This window comes from Petaurus breviceps, unplaced genomic scaffold, assembly GCF_028583685.1.
Source record: "Petaurus breviceps papuanus isolate PSGF00001 unplaced genomic scaffold, PetGlider_PUasm1.0 37, whole genome shotgun sequence".
NCBI classification, from domain to species: Eukaryota; Metazoa; Chordata; class Mammalia; order Diprotodontia; family Petauridae; genus Petaurus; species Petaurus breviceps.
This window is the reverse complement of record NW_027186296.1, coordinates 74,953,342-74,971,851: the sequence shown is the minus strand read 5'-3', so window position 1 is coordinate 74,971,851 and position 18,510 is coordinate 74,953,342. Positions and strand designations below refer to the sequence as shown.

Genomic DNA, 18,510 nt, shown 5'->3' with positions numbered 1-18,510 from the left:
GTTGTGTGCAGATCACAAAGCATTATGTTTAGTGGACAAGTTCTCTCTGTCTTAATTTCTTCATAAAATAATAGCATCTACCTTGGGTTAATGTTAGAATCAAATAAGGTTAACATGTAAAATGCTTATAGGATGAATGAACAAATCAATAAAGCATTTATTAATCACTTACTAATATAAAACTTAGTGCTAAATACTGGGGATACAAATATAAAAGGAAGGCAGTCCTTGCCCTCAAGGAGCTTATCTTCTCATGAGGGAAACAACACATAGAAGGTTTCAGCTTCAAGTCAGATGGAAAGTGCCTTTTGACTCTAAGGACAAAGTGTAGCAGCAAATCAGATGGTAATATCTCTTCCTCAATGACATTTCCACTGATTAAATCATCGGTTTAGACTTAGAGCCAAAAGGGATCTCAGAGACCATAGATTCCAATCTTCTTATTTTAAATATGAGGAAACTGAGGGAGAGGTCGTGACTCTTGCCAAGCTACTTACTACAGATAATGTCTGAGGCAGGATTCAAACCCAGATCTTCCTGCTTCTCTTTTTAAGCTTTGCAAATCTTTAATTGGTATATAAGTGCTAGCTATTCTCCTTCCTCCCTTTAACACTGCCACCACTCTAGTTGAGGCATCCCATAAGTCTCAGCTTATGTCCTTCTGTAAGAAGTTTTTCCCAGGTTTCCTTAATTTAGTGCTTTCTTTGGAAATTATCTCCAATTGATCCTGTTTACATAATTTATTGATAGGTAGTAATTTGCCTGTTTTCTCTCCCATTGGACTGAGGACTCCTGGAGAGCAGAGACTCTTCCCCCACTCCCTTTTCTTGTATCCCTAGCACACAGTAGGACCTTAATAAATGCTCCTTGACTTGATTCAACTCATCTCCTATTGACAGTGGCAATCTTTTATATGCTAAACATGGTGCTAAATCTGGTGGGAGATGCAAAGGTGAATGATGGTTGAAGAGCTGTCTTCAGGGAGGATCTCAGATAAAATTCACTCTTTAGTTTATGTAAATTATACCACTTGGGCTGAGAGTTCCTACTTTTTCAAGCCGCATCACTACAAAATTTCATAACATGCTTGTATTGGGAGATGATAGGATCTTATACTTCCGTCCTAGTGAAAAGTCTCAAGGAACCTTGCCAACAAGAACAACTTAAGAGGATTTTACTACTTTGGTCTCCTAACCGTAAGTGATTATTTTCCAATTTAACACAAAATATACCCTATTAAATATTTAACAGTTTTCAGACATTTTCATCATATTTGTTTACCAGCCAATTGCATAATCTAACAGTGTTTGTATTAAAAAAGGAAATTATTTTTAACAGCATTTTTTCACAATAGGATAAAAAATTTACATACACAATGTCATATAAATATGAAAACTTTCACCTGTTAGGTGACATTAATTCAATCGAATGCATTTCCAAATTCTTTAATGTAGCAAATCATTTATCACTTTTGGCATCCTATATTGTTTGAATTCAAGACCAATAGTGAGTACTTACATTAATATTTATATAGTACTTGCCACCTGCCAGGCTTTTCTCTGGTTTTTAAAGCTTAATTTTTTTGTGCTTTTTTTTTTTTTTTGAGGGGGGAAGGCAGGGCAATTGGGATCAAGTGACTTGCCCAAGGTCACACAGCCAGCAAGTGCCAAGTGTCCAAGTCAGATCTGAACTCAGGTTCTCCTGACCCCAGGGCCAGTGCTCCACTCACTGCACCACCTAGCTGCCCCTAAAGCTTAATTTAAAGTGTCAGAGCTCTGCCTTTTGTAGTACTTTAAAATGTTGACATTTTGATTTCTCAGTTATTTTGAATTTCTTAAAGGAATTAGCATAACAATTTGCTAATTTACATGACAGGGCAGTTAAATAGTAAGTTTGAAGTTTTTCCCTTTATGAGGATACTAGTCTTAAATATTAATGGAATCAATGCCAATTTAGAAAAGCTCTCTTTAAGTGGGAGAGCATTATTAAAGAAATATTTTCTCCAATTTAATTCCTATAAGGTGCAGATATTGTATTATTTACCCTTTGCAGAAACCAGGCACTGTGCTAAGCACTTAACAATTATATGGTCCTCTCAACAACATGGGGTGGGAGGGAGGTAGCAATTAGGGAGGGTAGTACTATTATTATTGTTCCCTTTATAGATTAGCAAATATGATTTGTATTACATTCCAATTTATAATAATATCCCTAATATCAGAACACATCTCACTGTAAATGAAACCACTTAAATCAAGTCTAGGGTTTACAATCTCAAATAATAATATTTAGAACCTTAATTTTCCCAAGCACCACTCAACAGTTAATGTTTCAAATTTTGGGGTCAACTTTTTTAGTTAGTTCAAAATCACCCAATGAACCAAATAATTTCCTTTTGTTTTCTTATTCTGGCCTGTCCTGACACTAAAGTACACATCTTATTCCCCTGCCCCTTGCTCCCCCCCATCTATTTATTTTGTTTCACTGATAACACACGGGAGTTACTGGACTTCTCAGTCTCCAGCCTCTAACAGGTTCACTTTTGATCTAGTCAGACAGGCAGACAGCTTTGGAGGGGTTAATAATCAACTTTATTCTAGTCTAGTCTTCTCAAATGGTTGCTGGGAGTACCAGCTCCTACAGAATTCCCTAGTCACTCTTCTTGCAATGGCCAGGGAGAAGGGGAGGGCAGCTACCCCTACTTCTCAGTAGGGTCAGTGGAAACAGGCACAGGTTTGTGCACTCCCCTAACTCCCCTCAAACCTCAGTGGGGGCCGGTTGAGGCACACACAGATTCTCCTCTGGGTTCCCCATGGTTTCCCCCCATGGATTTCCCATGGTTTCTCCCTACTCACTGACCAGTTGCCCACCAGCTTTATAGGGCAACAGACAAAGAAGGTATCTTGCCAACATTAAGCTCACAGGTTAACTTTAGCAATATTGTCATTCTTTGCAAGTGAAGTAAATATCACATTATGTGATTCCTTATCTCATGGTGCAGCCTCAGTAGGATTGTCTGTAACTAAGATTCTGGGAACTACTATCTAGAATCCTTGGGGCTATTCTGGGAGTTATTATCAAACACCTGGAAACTAGACATTCCCATGACCATACAGACCCTGAGAAATTAACTCTAAGAAAGATAATAAAATCCTCCTTACATACATCTTTGTAATTTTTTACCCCAGAAAGACCAGTTCACACAGATAATTTTGTGCTGCAAACTTTTACTTCAAAGAGTTCCCATTTGGCACAGTTTTATAATGCTGTTTAATATTTCTGACAGACACTTCTCTAAAATCATTTTACAATTTTGACTCCTTATTTTTCTTTTACTTTCATTGCATCCCAGAATTCCTCTAATCTTTATTCCCTAATCATGTCTCGAACTATCTACAGAATTTATTTTCTTTTTTACTGATTTTTTTCCTTTTCAAGTTAGTACAAGTTTTTATTACACAAAACTAATTAATTGCAAAACTGTCACCACTCTGGATTTTTAAAGACTTACAAATTCATCATTTATTCCAGTTTCTTTAGGTGACTGTTTCTAATTTACCAATAAAGTTATATTACTCAGAGTACTTTAATTAATTGCTTAGGCAGATACAAACATTATTCCAAATTAAATTTTATTTACTTTTAAAGTTTCTCCCTGATTTGAACATGTTTCTCTCTTTTTACTTTGGAACTTCACTGATACTCCTTTCATTTTCCAGTTTTAATTTCTTCCAAAACAAAACTGAAAACTCATTCACTTAGGAACTTCAGTTTCTTATCAGTGAAATCACCTTTGCACTAAAACTTTTACAGTTTTTTAAACAACATATTCACTAGGATATTTCATCATTTATGAAATTCGAAAATTTACAGTAGAGAAATTAGATTTTTGCCACAAATTTAGTTTCTAATTCATAATGTTATAAATTTCTACAAATTGGGAACAAAGACTCCCTTCTTATCTGCCTTTCCAACTTGGCTGGAGTGAGAGTGAGATTTCCCTTTTTATTAAAAGGTTTTAAAAGTTTCTTAAAAAAATACTCTTTTTCCTTAGGCTGATCAGGCCACAGGAAGAAATTATCACAAAACACAGACAATACAATAAGACAGACACATATATTTACATGCTGGCAAAGTTTTTTCCTTCTAGGTCTAGGTTTAATAAAAAAAGCCAGTGCACACAATTTTGAATTGTGAGTTTTCTTTGAGTCACTCTAGGGCCCCTTCAATTTTTCACTCCATGCATCTCATCTTTTCTTAAAGCATTTCCTGGCTATATGACCTTATTTCTGTTTTTTCCCCCAAATTCTTTATTAACTTCTGTTTTACATCATTCATTTCTGCCAGATTTTGAGTTACAAATTTTCTCCCCGTTTTTCCCCTACCCACCGCCCTAAAATAGCGGTCCCACAGGATATCCCCTCTTCCAATCTGCTCTCTCCCATATTTTCTCCCATACCCCTTTCGACTTTTCCAGTGGATCTCTATGCCCAAGTGCCTGTATACCTTATTTCCCAATTACATGTAAAATAGAATTAATAAAAGTATATATATATATATTTGAATATTTGATTTTAAAACTTTGAATTCCAGATTCATTCCCTTCCTCCCTTGTCACCCACCCTTACTGGGAAGATAAGCAGTTTAGTACAGGTTGTACATGTGTGGTTAATGCAAAACAATAACATAGTAGATACATTGTAAAAGACTGACTATATTTCCCTCCCTCCTATCCCATCGCCCACTTGTTCTATTCTCTGCTTTGATCCCATTCCTTTTCAAAAGTGGGTGCTTCCAACTTCCCTCCCCCCAGCCTGCCCTCCCTTCCATCATCCCCCCTATCATCCCCTTCCCCCCTATTCTCCTGTAGGGTGATATATCCTATTTAGTGTGAATTTCATTCTCTCCTCAAGCCAAATTCAATGGGAATAAGGTTGACTCATTCATTCCCTTTTGCCTTCCTATTCTTCCTCTCCATTGTAACCATTTTCCCTTGCCTTTTCTATATGAGATAGTTTACCCCATTCTGTCTCTCCCCATCTCCTCTCATTATATTCCTCTCTCACCTCTTAATTTCACCTTTTAAGTATCATCCTTTCCTGTTAAATTGGTCCTGTGCCCTCTATCTATGTATACCTGTAAACATATATACACATTCACATATGTATTCATATGCCCATATACCCTCATATATATTTCTATTCCCTTCAACTACTGAGAAAAGTTTCATAAGTTACAATTATTATTTTTCCATGTAGGAATGTTAATAGTTCAACTTTGATAAGTTCCTTATGATTTCTTTTCCCTGTTTACCTTCTTATGCTTCTCTTGCTTCTTGTATCTGAATGTCAAATTTTCTATTCAACTCTGGTTTTTTTCAGCAAGAATGCTTGAAAGTCCTCTATTCCACTGAATGACCATATTTTCCCCTGAAACATGATACTCAGTTTTGCTGGATAGGTGACCCTTGGTTTTAATCCCAGTTCCTTTGACCTCCAGAATATCATATTCCAAGCCCTTAGATCCCTCAGTGTAGAATCTTCCAGATCCTGGGTTATCCTAATTGTGTTTCCACAATATTCAAATTGTTTCTTCCTGGCTGCTTGTAATATTCTCTCCTTAATCTGGGAATTTCAGAACCTGGCTATAATATTCCTAGGAGTTTTCTTTTTGGGATCTTTTTCAGGAGGTGATTGGTGGATTCTTTCAACCTCTATTTTGCCCTCTGGTTCTAAAACATCAGGGCAGTTTTCTTTGAGAACTTCCTGGAGGATGATTTCTAGGTTCTTACTTTGATCATGGCTTTCAGGTAGTCCAATAATTTTTAAATTATCTCTCCTGGATCTATTTTCCAGGTCAGTGGTTTTTCCCATGAGATATTTCACATTGCCTTCTATTCTTTCATTTGTTTGGGTCTGTTTAACAGCATCTTGATTTCTCATCAAGTCATTAGCTTCCATTTGCTCCAATCTAATTCTGAAGCAATGATTCTCCTCATTGAGCTTTAGAGATTATTTTTCCATCTGGAAAATTCATTTTTTTAAGGCATTCTTCTCCTCATTGCCTTTTTGAGCCTCTTTTGCTATTTGAATTAGTCTATTTTTTAAGGTAGTATTTTCCTCAGTCAGGCTGTTGACTCTCATTTTGTAATTTTCTTGCATTGTTCTCATTTCTCTTCCCAATTTTCCCTCCACTTCTCTTATCTGCTTCTTAAGGTCTTCTATGGCCTGTAACCAGCTTGTATTTTCCTTTGAAGCTTTTGGTGCAGGAGTTCTGACTTCACTGTCTTCCTCCTGTTCCATGCTTTGCTCCTTTTTGTCCCCAAAATAGGAGTCTAATGTTGGAATCTTCTGTCTACTTTGTTTCCTTTGCCTGGTCATGTTGCCCCTCAGTCATTTGACCCCAGGGCTTGCCCCAGTAGGACTCTGCCACCAGACAGGAGAGCTTTTGTCCCAAATGCTGGGGTTTTCTTGGCTGCTGGAGGTATTAGATGGGTGCCCTCTCTGAGGTCTCCACACACTCTGGCAAGCTGGACACACACCCCAGGACCTCGACCCTACACTGTAATCCAGATCCAAGATGGTTAAAGCAAGAGCGATTACCCCTCAGACTGGTGCTTGGTCCCCCTACACTCTGCAGGCCACTACACTTCCTAGCTGAAGCTGCCATGTGGCACTGACTGGCTGTGCCAGCATCTCAGCAGCTTCTCGCCCCAGGGGCAAAGCCAACACCCTCCCACTTACTGGGTCCCAAAGTCCAGACTACACTGACCTCTCACTTTGTCCTTAGCATCTATGTGTTGATAAATCTGGAAACGGTTACAGCTGCTGTTGATCTGGAGTCCCTCTAGCCAGTGGCTGGTCAGGCCCGCCCTGGGGCTAAAGCCTTGGCATGGGGCTGGGCTTGTCTCCCAGAGTGCCATGCTGGCTGATTTCTGCTGGCCTGCCAGGCTGTCCTCAGTGGGAGGTTAGCTTCTCTGTATCATTTTGTGGGTTCTGCATGTAACTACCCTTTTCACATAGATTGGGGAAGGTGGAAGCTGGACCCTGCCATCTTGCCTCCGCCTCCTGACCTTCTTTGTTATAGTAAAGACATACTTGTAGCTCTTGATTTCCTGGTGTTCAAAAGGGAGCCATGGTTCTCTGAGTAAAAGCCAAGAGTATTTGGGGTTTTGGCTTAGGTTTTACTTTCTCCTTTTCCCTTTCTTCAAAAACATATTAAGCATTACTCTTCAGCTCACTCATGTTCTTTTCATGCCATCCAGGGCAATTTTTTTGGAAATAAATGCACATTTCTGGTATGGATCAGCCAACAAAGATAGAATCAATGATTCTAGCATCCCTCTGGTTAATTCTATCTAACCCTGCATACTACTTAGCACCTTTAAACAACCTGTCATAAAAGTGGTGAGGAGTTTCATTTTCTTCCTGAATAATTTCTTGAAATATACTCCAGTTTTCAGGTTGAATGGTACATACTTCCATTCCCCTGGTTAAGGATTTTCTAGGTTGTAATAGCCTATCATTGTCAACTGTATTGTTACTGTTCCAGCATGGGTCTTATAAAGTTCAATTAGAAAGGACCCTCTCCTCCTGCCACCCATCTTTGAAGGAGTAGAATCAGCTGGGGTATATCTATGTGCTCCTTCTATGATGGCAGTTCTTTCCCCCACAAGGAGAGCAGGGTTTCCATTAAATCAATTATATCCCTCCAGATAGAGTTATAACCTCTAAATATGGCCTGAAATTAGGTTATGACAGCCTTGAGGTCTTCATTATATTTAGGGGAGTCTGTCCTCCATGTGGAGAGATCAGGGGGACTAAAAGTTTGATAGAGTCTTAAAGGTACCAAATTTCTAAGTTATGTGACATCACATATAAACCTTTCATGGAGAGGAAAGACAATAGCCACTGGTCTCTCATTTTCAAAAAATCAAATCTGCTACCATCGTAGGAGAAGAATAAGTTAGAGGAGTAGAAGGAGAAGACAGAGCAGGGTAAAGAGAGGAGGGCCCTTTAAGATTCTACAGGCATGACCCATCAGGCAGGGTGCCCAGCAAAACCAATACTTCATTTGTTTTGGGTGACGTTGTTCAATTCTTAATAAATAATAACCAAAAGTTTAATAAGTTATCAGCTGAATCTTTGAAGTCTTAAACCAAATTCACATAATTTGACAGTGTTCATTTTTGTCATTCCCATTTGAACTGGGAGTTTTCCCTTGTTCTAACACATGACAAATTTTTCTGGGGGATTGCTTTTGGTAAGCTACTGCTAGACCCCATCCTATAGAAGGGATGGGTCCCCCAATAGATTGGATAGATTCTCATATAGATGGAACAGATTCTCTTATAGAAAGGTCAGATTCCCTTGTAGGAGAGTCTGGATCCCCTATAGATGGGCCTGATTCCCACATGGAAGGGATTCCAGGGGCTTACCTTGGCTTGGAAGAATTGATATTGAGACTGAGGGGTAGTCCTACCCTTCTCCATGGAGAAGTCTCTTAGTGACAAGTCAACCAGCATGTGCTCTGGGGAGTTCCTTGAAGAGGCTATCTCAGGGTCTAGGGCCATTCATTCGACTTCTGACTGTCTCACCAATTGTCATGGTCAAAATCTATGATAAAGATAAACTGAAACAACCAAGTTCTGAGCACAATCAATTTATTAGCAAAGCTACCAATTGCCAACAGATGGGATCCAAGTCTCCTCATTAACCAAGGACATCTAATGATGAATAACAGATATACACAATGAATAAATATACACAATCTTGGGCAACATAGGTGTTGCTTCTTTCTAATGGGCTGATTGAGCAGAACAGGAAAACTGAGGTTGGACCAGAGAAGTTATGGTCTGCAACATCTGGGCATAGGGAAATTATAGTAGGAACAAAGAACTTTGTAACTGGAATAATCCAGGAATAGGGAGCTCTGTCTGTGGTTTGTGCCCCCTTGTTTACCAGAATGCACATGATTTAAAAGAAACTTTGTACAAAGGATTGTAAGGAAGATCAAATGCATTAATGTATGTAACACACTTTTCAAACCTTAAAGCAATATGTAAACGTAAGCTATTATTATTGCTTTGCAGGTTTGTGTGTGTGTGTGTGTGATTAAGCAGCTCTTCCTATGGAAAGTTATTTTCTTTATCCTGCATGTAACTACCACTTGACTAATAATAAAATTTATGCTCTGAATCAAATCTCATCTTTTCATGCCTCAACATTCCAGAGAAAATAATGGATTGCAGTTCCCATCCCAGATGATTGGCCTAACTTTTCAGACCCTGGAGCAACAGTCTCATTATTTTGGAGAGGCAATCATTAAGAGGAAGAGAATCTTCAGAATGTGGGATGATCCACCAGACACTTGGGGTCCAGTTACCCAAGGATTATGGATTCTATGAATTAAATGCCAAGAGTGGGAACATTAAATATGTTCCATCAAGCATAGTTGGATGGATCTGGAAGCAGGAGGATTGGGAGGGATGGGGCACTGAAAGAAGACCATACCACTCATGGTGATATCAAAAAATGGGGAGACAGTCTAACTCCCTGAAGATACAGAAGTGTATTGGACGAGAGGGGCTTGTTTCTGCTTGTCAGTAGGAGGCAAACACAGGGTAATGAGTAGAGTATTGCCCTTGGAGTCATGAAGACCCATATTAGATACTTGCAGTTTCAGTGACCCTCAGCAAATCACTCAGCCTCTAAGGCCCTTAGTTACCCAGTCTGTATAATTAGGGGATTGGAATTGATAACCTCTAAAGTCCCTTCTAGTCCCAAATCTATGATCCTATGGTAGCACTGGAAAAACCACCTTCCATTCCTTATTAACAAAGGGCCACTGGAAACAAGAGGCATCTGGTAGCAGCCTCCTTCATAGAGGGAATATGCTCCCTTGCCCCAGACCAGCCCCTGAATGGTGCAGGTATCAGAGGTGGTGCCATCTGCTGTCAAAGAATTGGGTCTGCTGCAAAGTAATTTTCAGCATTGTTCTGGGGAGAGTTTTCTTCTTTGGCTCATTTGGCAATGCCTAGTCATACTAATAAATCAACCCTTTGTTGAGGTCTCAAATGACTAGAATCCCAACAATGGGAACCTTCCCTATTTCAATGGATAGATGGGTTGTTCTAAATGCAGTGTCTCTCCAAAAGGAGACTTCATTCCTAGTCAGATTGGGATGATTGATTGAATGCCATCTGACACAAGAGTAATACTTTCGTGGAACTCATAAAGTCTCATTGAATCTTAGGGTTGGCTTTACCTATGACCAGAGGTAAGTTGGAGCTAACTCATACCAGTTTGGGAGTGATAATTAAATTTTCAGTGTAATCATTTATACCTTGGAGCAAGTGTTAAAAACCAGGTCTTGAGTTATTGTTTGGTTGATTTTTGAGAATTAAAAAAGTGATAGAACGTTAATAATGCTGATTAAGCTGAAAAGTGTGTGTCATTTTTCCAGAGAATTCATTGTTAAACATTTACCAGCATGTCACTACCTCCAACCTCCTTGGTTTGGGTAGATCTAGTCTTGATCCAATTTGGTCTTGAAAGTGGGTAGTGATAGTAGAAAGAGTCATGGATTCCTCCTGGGAATTATTACTGTCATTTAATTTGGTTAAGAAAAAATATAGGTGGGAAGCAGGGAAAAGGAGAGCTCAGTTGCTTGTCCTCTCTGGGGCTCTATCCTTGTCCCAAATCATGGGAGATAAGAAGGAAGCAGAGAGTACACTGGGATGTTGTTTGGATGAAAGACCATCAGAGGATTGAACCTTGGGACCCAGCCCATGAGGTGGGAAACAGTGCCCCGATACTTGTCACATAGTTAATGATTAATAAATGCTTTTTCTTTCATTTATTCATTCCTTAAGGGGACACCCCAAATACTGACCAGTTCCCTGGGACTGGTCACAAACAAAAGGACATTTTATATACAGATTTTCTACCAGAACAATCTTATGGTCAATTCTCTCAGTGATCATTTCCATTCTGGTCAATAACTGAATTTATTGGCCTTGTATTTTGAACTGTAATAAAGATTAATAGTAGTACATATGGGATCTGTATATTGAAACTAATTATATTAACTGAGTTAACCGGTTCTTGGAACTCTGTAACTATTTGCAGTGATAAGTCACCTAGATCATGGGAACCAAGGGTCAGGGAGTGGATTATGGAAAACCAGGAGCTGGGTCAAACTATATATAGCAGCTCAGTTAATTAGCAATTCACCCTAAACAGATTCCAGAGGATGCAGATAGATCAACTACCTGAAAAGGGAGAGGTCTCCCTCAATGAAGATATAAAGACTACTCTGCCTTCTATTTGGGGGTGATTCTTAGGTCCTTTGAGTAAGTGAGGGCCACTGTTGGAGGCAGGTGTTACTGAGCCTGCCTTCTGAAGGAAGAAGGCATGGGAAACTGAGTTCTCTAGGAATTGTTCATGTGAGTGCTACTATTTCTGCTGAGAGGAAAGCTGATCTGAACTCAGACTTGTGCTTCTCTGTGCCAGGTAGAACAGACTGAAGTTCCTGCCCAAACTAGGCAGATAAGAAAAACAATTTAATTTCATGAGGGCATGGAGCTTTGTAAAAATATTAAACATAGCAATTCAGATAGAGATGCTCTAGAAATTACATTTAAAATGGCAACATTTGGGATCATGGATGGTAGGTTGTTTAATGGCAGGGAAACAAATTCTAAAGTCGCGATGTGGGAGGGTCAGAGCAGTAGAAGTGATAGGAGAAACAGTTGGGTTTGAGGGTGATGGAGGAGAATCTTTGACATTTCTTTTTGTTCCCCATATAATGTCTTTGGTTCCATTCCAGCTCATTTAATTTCGGGACAGAGCAAATAGGGCTGGTTTATTTGAAGGAGACCAAATAAGTTTTTAATAAAGAAAGCTTAGCACAATGCCATCTATTCTATGAGTGATAAAGATATCACAAATGTACCTTACCAATTCACTTCATCATTTAAAAAAAAAGTATTTTTGCTCAATAATGTTGTACTGTGGGTCATGCATTAATAATAGAGGAGGAGGGACAGACTTTTCATGTCCTCTCCCCAGGACAGTGTGGGACAGGTCAGTAAGATACCATGACATTGAGCAGCTAGGTGGCACTAGCATCAGAGCACTAGGCCTGGAGTCAGGAAATGGGGCCTTAGATACTAGCTGCGTGACCCTGGCAAAGTCACTTAATCTCTATTTTCCTCAGTTCCCTCATCTGTAAAATGAAGATAATAATTCAACTATTTCATGGAGTTGTGAGAATATGTAAAAGTATTTTGTTAACCTTAAAGCACTGTATAAATGCTAGTCATTGTAATTAACAGATGAACATAGGGTTGGGAGAAAGGATGAGTGTGGAGTTTAGGTTTGAAAGGGACAAAAGACTGGGGAGTTGGTTTATTATTTTTAAAATGAAGAATTATTTTGTTTTTATGTTTTCAGTCCCCACATCTACAAAGCATTGTGCAAACAGCAGGGCATCTGAGCACCTGATCTGTAATTCTTTGAAGTCCTGGATTTGGGTTTGTCTGTAGACCAAGGGGTGAAGGTTTAGGGAGGGGGGAGTAGGATGGGGAGTGGAGGTGGGGGTGAAGAGAGGAGAGGGTACTGGTGCCTTGTCTAAGAAGGAACCTAGGCCTGTTCAACATATTTAGTTTTATTCTTTTTCAAAAATTAGGATTGAAGAATTTTGTACAGTATGCTTTTTATGAATAACCTAAATGGGGCCTTAGCAGGAGTGGGAGAAGGTAGATTGCTTATGAAGTAAGAATGAGGGCTGAGTTATAAGAAATCTGATTATAGTAACAACAGTTAGTATTTATATAGTGCCTACTATGTGGAAATCATTGTGCTAAGTACTTTACAAATATAATCTCTTAATTTTTTTTCAGTTTTTTAGTTAATTTATTTATTTTCAACATTCACTTTCATAAATTTTAAATTTTCTCCCTCTCTCTCCCCTCTACCTCACTAGGACAGCATGCAATCCAATATAGGCTCTACATATACATTCCTATTAAACATATTTTCACATTAGTCATGTTATATAGAAGATTAGAATGAATGGAAGTAACTATGAGAAAGAAAAACATAAAACAAATTAAGAAAATAGTATGCTTTAATCTACATTCAGATTCCATATTTCTTTTTCTGAATGTCTGGAAAATGGCATTTTCCATCATGAGTCTTTTGTAATTGTTTTGGGTCCTTACATTGTTGAGAAGAGCTAAGTCTATCAAAGTTAGTCATTTCACACTGTGGCTGTTACTACGTACAATGTTCTCCTGGTTCTGCTCATTTCACTCAGTATCAGTTCATATGAATCTTTCCAGGATTTCCTGAAGTCTGCCTATTCATCTTTCTTATAGCACAATAGTATTCCATTACATTCATATACCATAACTTGTCCAGCCATTCCCTAGTTGATGGAAATCCCCTTGATTTCCAGCTCTTGGCCACCACAAAAAGAGCTGCTATAAATATTTTTGTCCATGTGGGTCCTTTTCCCATTCTTATGATTTCTTTGGGATACAACCCTAGAAGTGGTATTTCTGGGTCAAAAGGTAAGCACATTTTTATAGACCTTTGGGCATAGTTCCAAATTGTTCTCCAGAATGGTTGGATCAGCTCACAACTCCACCAACAATGAATGTATTCCAACTTTCCCACATCTTCTCCAACATTTATAAATTTTCTGTTTTGTCATGTTAGTCAATCTGATAGGTGTTATGTGGTACCTAAGAGTTGTTTTGATTTGCATCTCTCTAATCAATAATGATTTATAGTATTTTTCATATGACTATAGATAGCTTTAATTTCTTCCTCTGAAAACTGTCTATTCATATCCTTTGACCAGTTATCAACTGGGGAATGACTTATATTCTTATAAATTCAACTCAATTCTCTACATATTTTAGAAATGAGGCCTTTATCAGAGACAATAGTTGTAAAAAAAATCCTGGTTTTCTGCTTCCTTTCTAATCTTGGTTGCATTGGCTTTGTGCAAAACCTTTTCAATTTAATGTAATCAAAATAATCCATTTTGCATTTCGTAATGTTCTCTATTTCTCATTTGGTCATAAATTCTTCCATTCTCCATAAATCTGACAGATAAACTATTTCTTGCTCCCCTAATTTGTTTATAGTATCAGCCTGTATATCTAAATTGTATACCCATTTGAACTTTGTTCTGTTACATGGTGTTGGTCTATGCCCAGTTTCAGCCATACTTTTTTCTAGTTTTTCAGCAGTTTTTGTCAAATAGTGAGTTCTTATCCCAGAAAGTAGGGTCTTTGGGTTTATTATAATCTCTTTTGATCCTCACAAGAACCCTGGGAGGTAGGTACTATTATTATCCCCATTTTACAGATGAGGAAACTGAGGTAAATAGAGGTTAAGTGATTTGACCCAGTACACACAGCTATTAAGTGTGTGAGGCTGGACTTGAACTCAGATAGTTCTGACTCGGCCTAGCATTCTATCCTCTAGACCACGTAGGTGCCCCAGTAGCTGTGGATTAGATAAATCCATATTCCCTAAACCCTTAGATTAACTAGACAAGTGTTTCCATCTACAAAGGGGTGGGTTTATTTTCTCAGAAAGAAAAAATTACTAATATTAGGAAGATTTCTGAGTTTATTTGCCTTTCTCTAACTCCACGAAGGTTCCTGGTAGAAGTAGGAATTAAATAATCTTTTAATTATACTTTCAGCCTTCTCTACCCAAGCATTAGGTTACTTGGAAACCATCCAAAGCAGAGGCCTAAAGACAAGTGAGCTTTGCTTTCCCCTGCCAGGTAGGGTCCTGTAGCCTAGCTGTGGTCAGTGCAGCAAAGAAGTAGCCTCACATCCTGGCAGGCCCCACATGGGGATTTTCCATCAGAAAGTCTGCTAACTTGTTGCTTGATTCTGTTCAGTAATAAGGAGCAAATGCTATCAGTCAAGCTCTCATTGCCAGCAGTTAGGCTGTCTATGTACCACCAGAGAATTCTCTGGGGAAACTGTTAAGCTCTCCCAGGATCTCAGAGTTGGCTGTCTACCTCTTTCTAGCTAACTCTGTTCCTTTGTAAGCAGCAGTATTTGTCTAGGTAGGCAATCTAATGGTTTAGTGGGTGTGGACTTATCCAGCAAAATTTCCTATGTCTCAGTCCCAATTCCTCCCTTCAGGAGATTCCTGCTTTCTCTCATTTCTGCTGGGTTTCCATTGAGATTATTCACAAAAATCATACTGTAACAGTCAACATTTTTGAAACCATGTAGGCTAGCTTCTTCCTAGACCAAACCACTATCTCACTTAGTCTCCAGGTGAGCCCCAAACTAGGAGTTTGAAGGGAAATAGTCCAGGTGCTCAAATCTCTGGCTTCCACTGTTGTAAGGCAGAAGAGATGTTAGCTACTCACTGGGGCTTAGGATGCTGGAAGTCTCAGGAGTCTCCTGTTACTATTGCCTTTCTGCTGTGCCCTAGCTCCCTGCTTTGTTCTGGCCACATCTCCTACTTTTCACTTTTGAATTTGCTCACTGTTCCATCCTTCCTGCAAGCTTGCTCATAATCAAAGGGTATGTCCTCCTTATTGCAGACTTGCCAAAGGAAAGCAAGGCTGCTCCATGTTCATTGCCATTTTTGTCACCATCCCATTTTCCCTTGTAAAGTTTATCCCTTCTTGCCTTCTTGCCACCTTTCCCAGGTGTCCTTTCATCCAGGGATTGGGGAGAGGACTAACCATCTCCTTCTCCACAGAATCACAGAACATCTGTGTTAGAAAACTTAAAAATTCTGCTGCTCAACTCCCTCATTTTGTAGAAGAGCACACCGAAGCCTAGAGAATGAAAAGACTAGCTTAAGATCATGTATGAAGTCAGTGGTAGAATTAGGATTAGCACTCAGTCTCCCACTTTAGACCTCTTCCTTCCAGGAGCTCCAAACCCATTTCTCCCTTGCCACTTTCCATATACTTAGCAAGGACCCAAAATCTGAATTGAGATGAATATTTAGCCTCCAGGGGCCTCAAAGTTTCTGAGCATTCCATTCTGCAGAGAAACAAGGAAAAAACTCTTAAGAGTGCATATGTTATCACATATAAGTGCATATCACATACTTAAGTGTCAAAGTCTTAAGAGTGCATCTATGTAAAGGAAAGAAATGGTATTTGGAATGTGTCCTGGAAGAAGTTTCATGGTTTTTGGTAGAAGTTGGTTAAAGACAACCAAATTAGAGACAGAGGCAATTGCAAAAGATAAAATAGATAATTTTGATTATGGGAAATCGAAAACTTCCACATAAACAAAATTAATCCATCTGGGATAAAGAAGGGAAAAGGTTAAATGGGGAAAAAGTCTATCAAATTTCTTGGATAAAGATTTGATATCTAAGATATACAGACAAATAATAGAAATATAAAAGATTGAAAGCCATTTCCCAAGAACTAACTGGTCAATGGATATAAACAAATTGTTCTCAAAAGAAAAATTGCAAATCATTAGAAACCATACAGAAAATTGTTCTAAATCACTAATAATAAGAAAAATGCATCAGGTGAGGTGACCGTGCCTATTATCCCTGCTGTTGGAGAGGCTGAGGCTGGTAGATTCTTGATTTTGGGAATTCTTACCTATCTTAGGGCTAAAACCCATTTGGTTTCTGTATGTCTGCCATTAGTATGGTGACCCTCTGGGAGTGTGGGGCTACGAGGCTGCCTATGAAAGGGCATGAAGTTCTAAATAAAAAGCAGAACAGGTCAAATCTTCCATCCCAATTAGCATGGGGTTAGGCACATGAGAAGCTGATGCACTTCTAGCCTAGACAAGATAGAGATTTCTGGGGGCAAGGGGTGGGGTGGGATAGAGGGAGAAAGAGAAAGAGAGAGAGATTAATTAAAAGAGCTTTAAGATTTCACTTCACACCTAGTAAATTGTAGAAAATAACAAAAAATAGTATTAATGCATTGTTGATAGAACTGTGAATTAGTGGTACTATTTTAGAAAACAATTTGGAATTATGCAAATAAAATGGCTAAAATATCCATACCCTTTGACTCAGAGATTCCATTGCTACATATATACCCCAAGGGAGTCAATGATAAAAAGAAAGGTACCATGTAGACCAAAATATTTATAGAACATTTTTAAAAAAACAAAATGCTTAATAAAAGCAACAAAGAATTGGCATAATTGATTGGAGGATGGCTCAATAAGTGACAGTACATGAATGTAAGTACTATTGTTGTGCTATAAGGAACAACAAATATGATCAAGGCAAAGAATTATGGAAAAAAAACTTATACGAACTGATGCAAAATGAAATAACCAGAGCCAAGAAAAGAAAACATATGCAATGACTACAATTTAAATCAAAAGAACAATATAAAACAACTAAAAATGAGAAGCTACTTCCCCTTATTCCTTTGCAGAGATCTGTATATGGGACTGTGGGTGTGTGTGTAGAGGGGATTCACAGTTATGGAATAGTGTGCATCGATTGTCAGATTTTTTTAAAGCAATTGGGGTTAAGTAACTTGCCCAAGGTTACACAGCCAGTTATTTTGTGTGGGTGTTAAGTATCTGGAGGCCAGAACTGATCCCGGGTCCTCCTGACTCCAGGGCCTAGCTGTCCCAATTGTCAGATTAAAAAAAAATTAGTGATTAGTTTTGCTGACTTCTTTCCTTTTCATTCTCTTTTTCTTCTTTCTTTTAATTTTTTTTTTGTTATAAGGGATAGCTCTTTGTTACAGCAGAAAGGGAAAGGATATAGGAAAAATTTAAGTGACATAAAAACAAATTAAATAAACACTTATTTTTTTAAAAGAATTTAGCCAAAGGTAAATTTGACAAAAATCTTGTTTGTGGGAGAAGTAAAAAATAATTTCAGAGAAAGAAGAATTATACAAAGGGAAAACTCAGAGCATTATAACTCAGTTTTAGGTATTCCTTTTCTGCCAAGTGAAAGAGTACTAAACTACAGGATAGTGGGTCATTTTCAACTGGTCTATTGGTTCAGAAATTTTTGGTGGATCTGATTTCCCTAGAGTGATGGTTTCCATTTAAAAAAATTGTGTGTGTATGTGTATAGGCGAGGAATTTTCTAGTAACAGCAGCCACTACTGCCAGTGCCCAAGCTCAAGATTAAGCTGTAACTAGTTGTCCTGAAGGGCCAACACCTTGCTCAGAAGGGAGAAGTCTGGGAGCTTGTATAGCACTGGTGGAACCAGAGGGACTATTGAACTCTTCCTTGAGAAGGGTAGGGTATATTAGTTATAAGCCTCATGATTGGCTAGCTAGGGGAGAATAGGATGCACTCTCATTTGGTTCACCTTACATCCTTTAGAATCAAACCATAGTTTCAAAATCAGCCCTCAGTCCCAACTTTGGAGATCAGTGCCCTGAAAGATCCAAGTGGAGAATCCTAGTTTTCTGTTCCTGGCAAAACTCCAAGGTAGAGCCAGGCAGGTCATTCATTTCATTCATTCATTCATTCATTCATTCATTCATTCATTCATTCATTC

The 18,510-nt window shown here is 38.6% G+C and overlaps 1 protein-coding gene across 1 annotated transcript in view; it reads left to right on the top strand.

Annotated features, from left to right (window-relative positions):
* The first annotated feature begins 1,157 nt into the window (after positions 1 to 1,157).
* SLC28A1 (solute carrier family 28 member 1) overlaps positions 1,158 to 18,510 on the top strand; it is a 65,002-nt gene continuing 47,649 nt past the window's right edge. The window contains exon 1 of the mRNA XM_069098727.1: positions 1,158 to 1,196. The gene's annotated coding sequence lies outside the window, so the exon portion shown is untranslated. The remainder of the gene's footprint in view (positions 1,197 to 18,510) is intronic.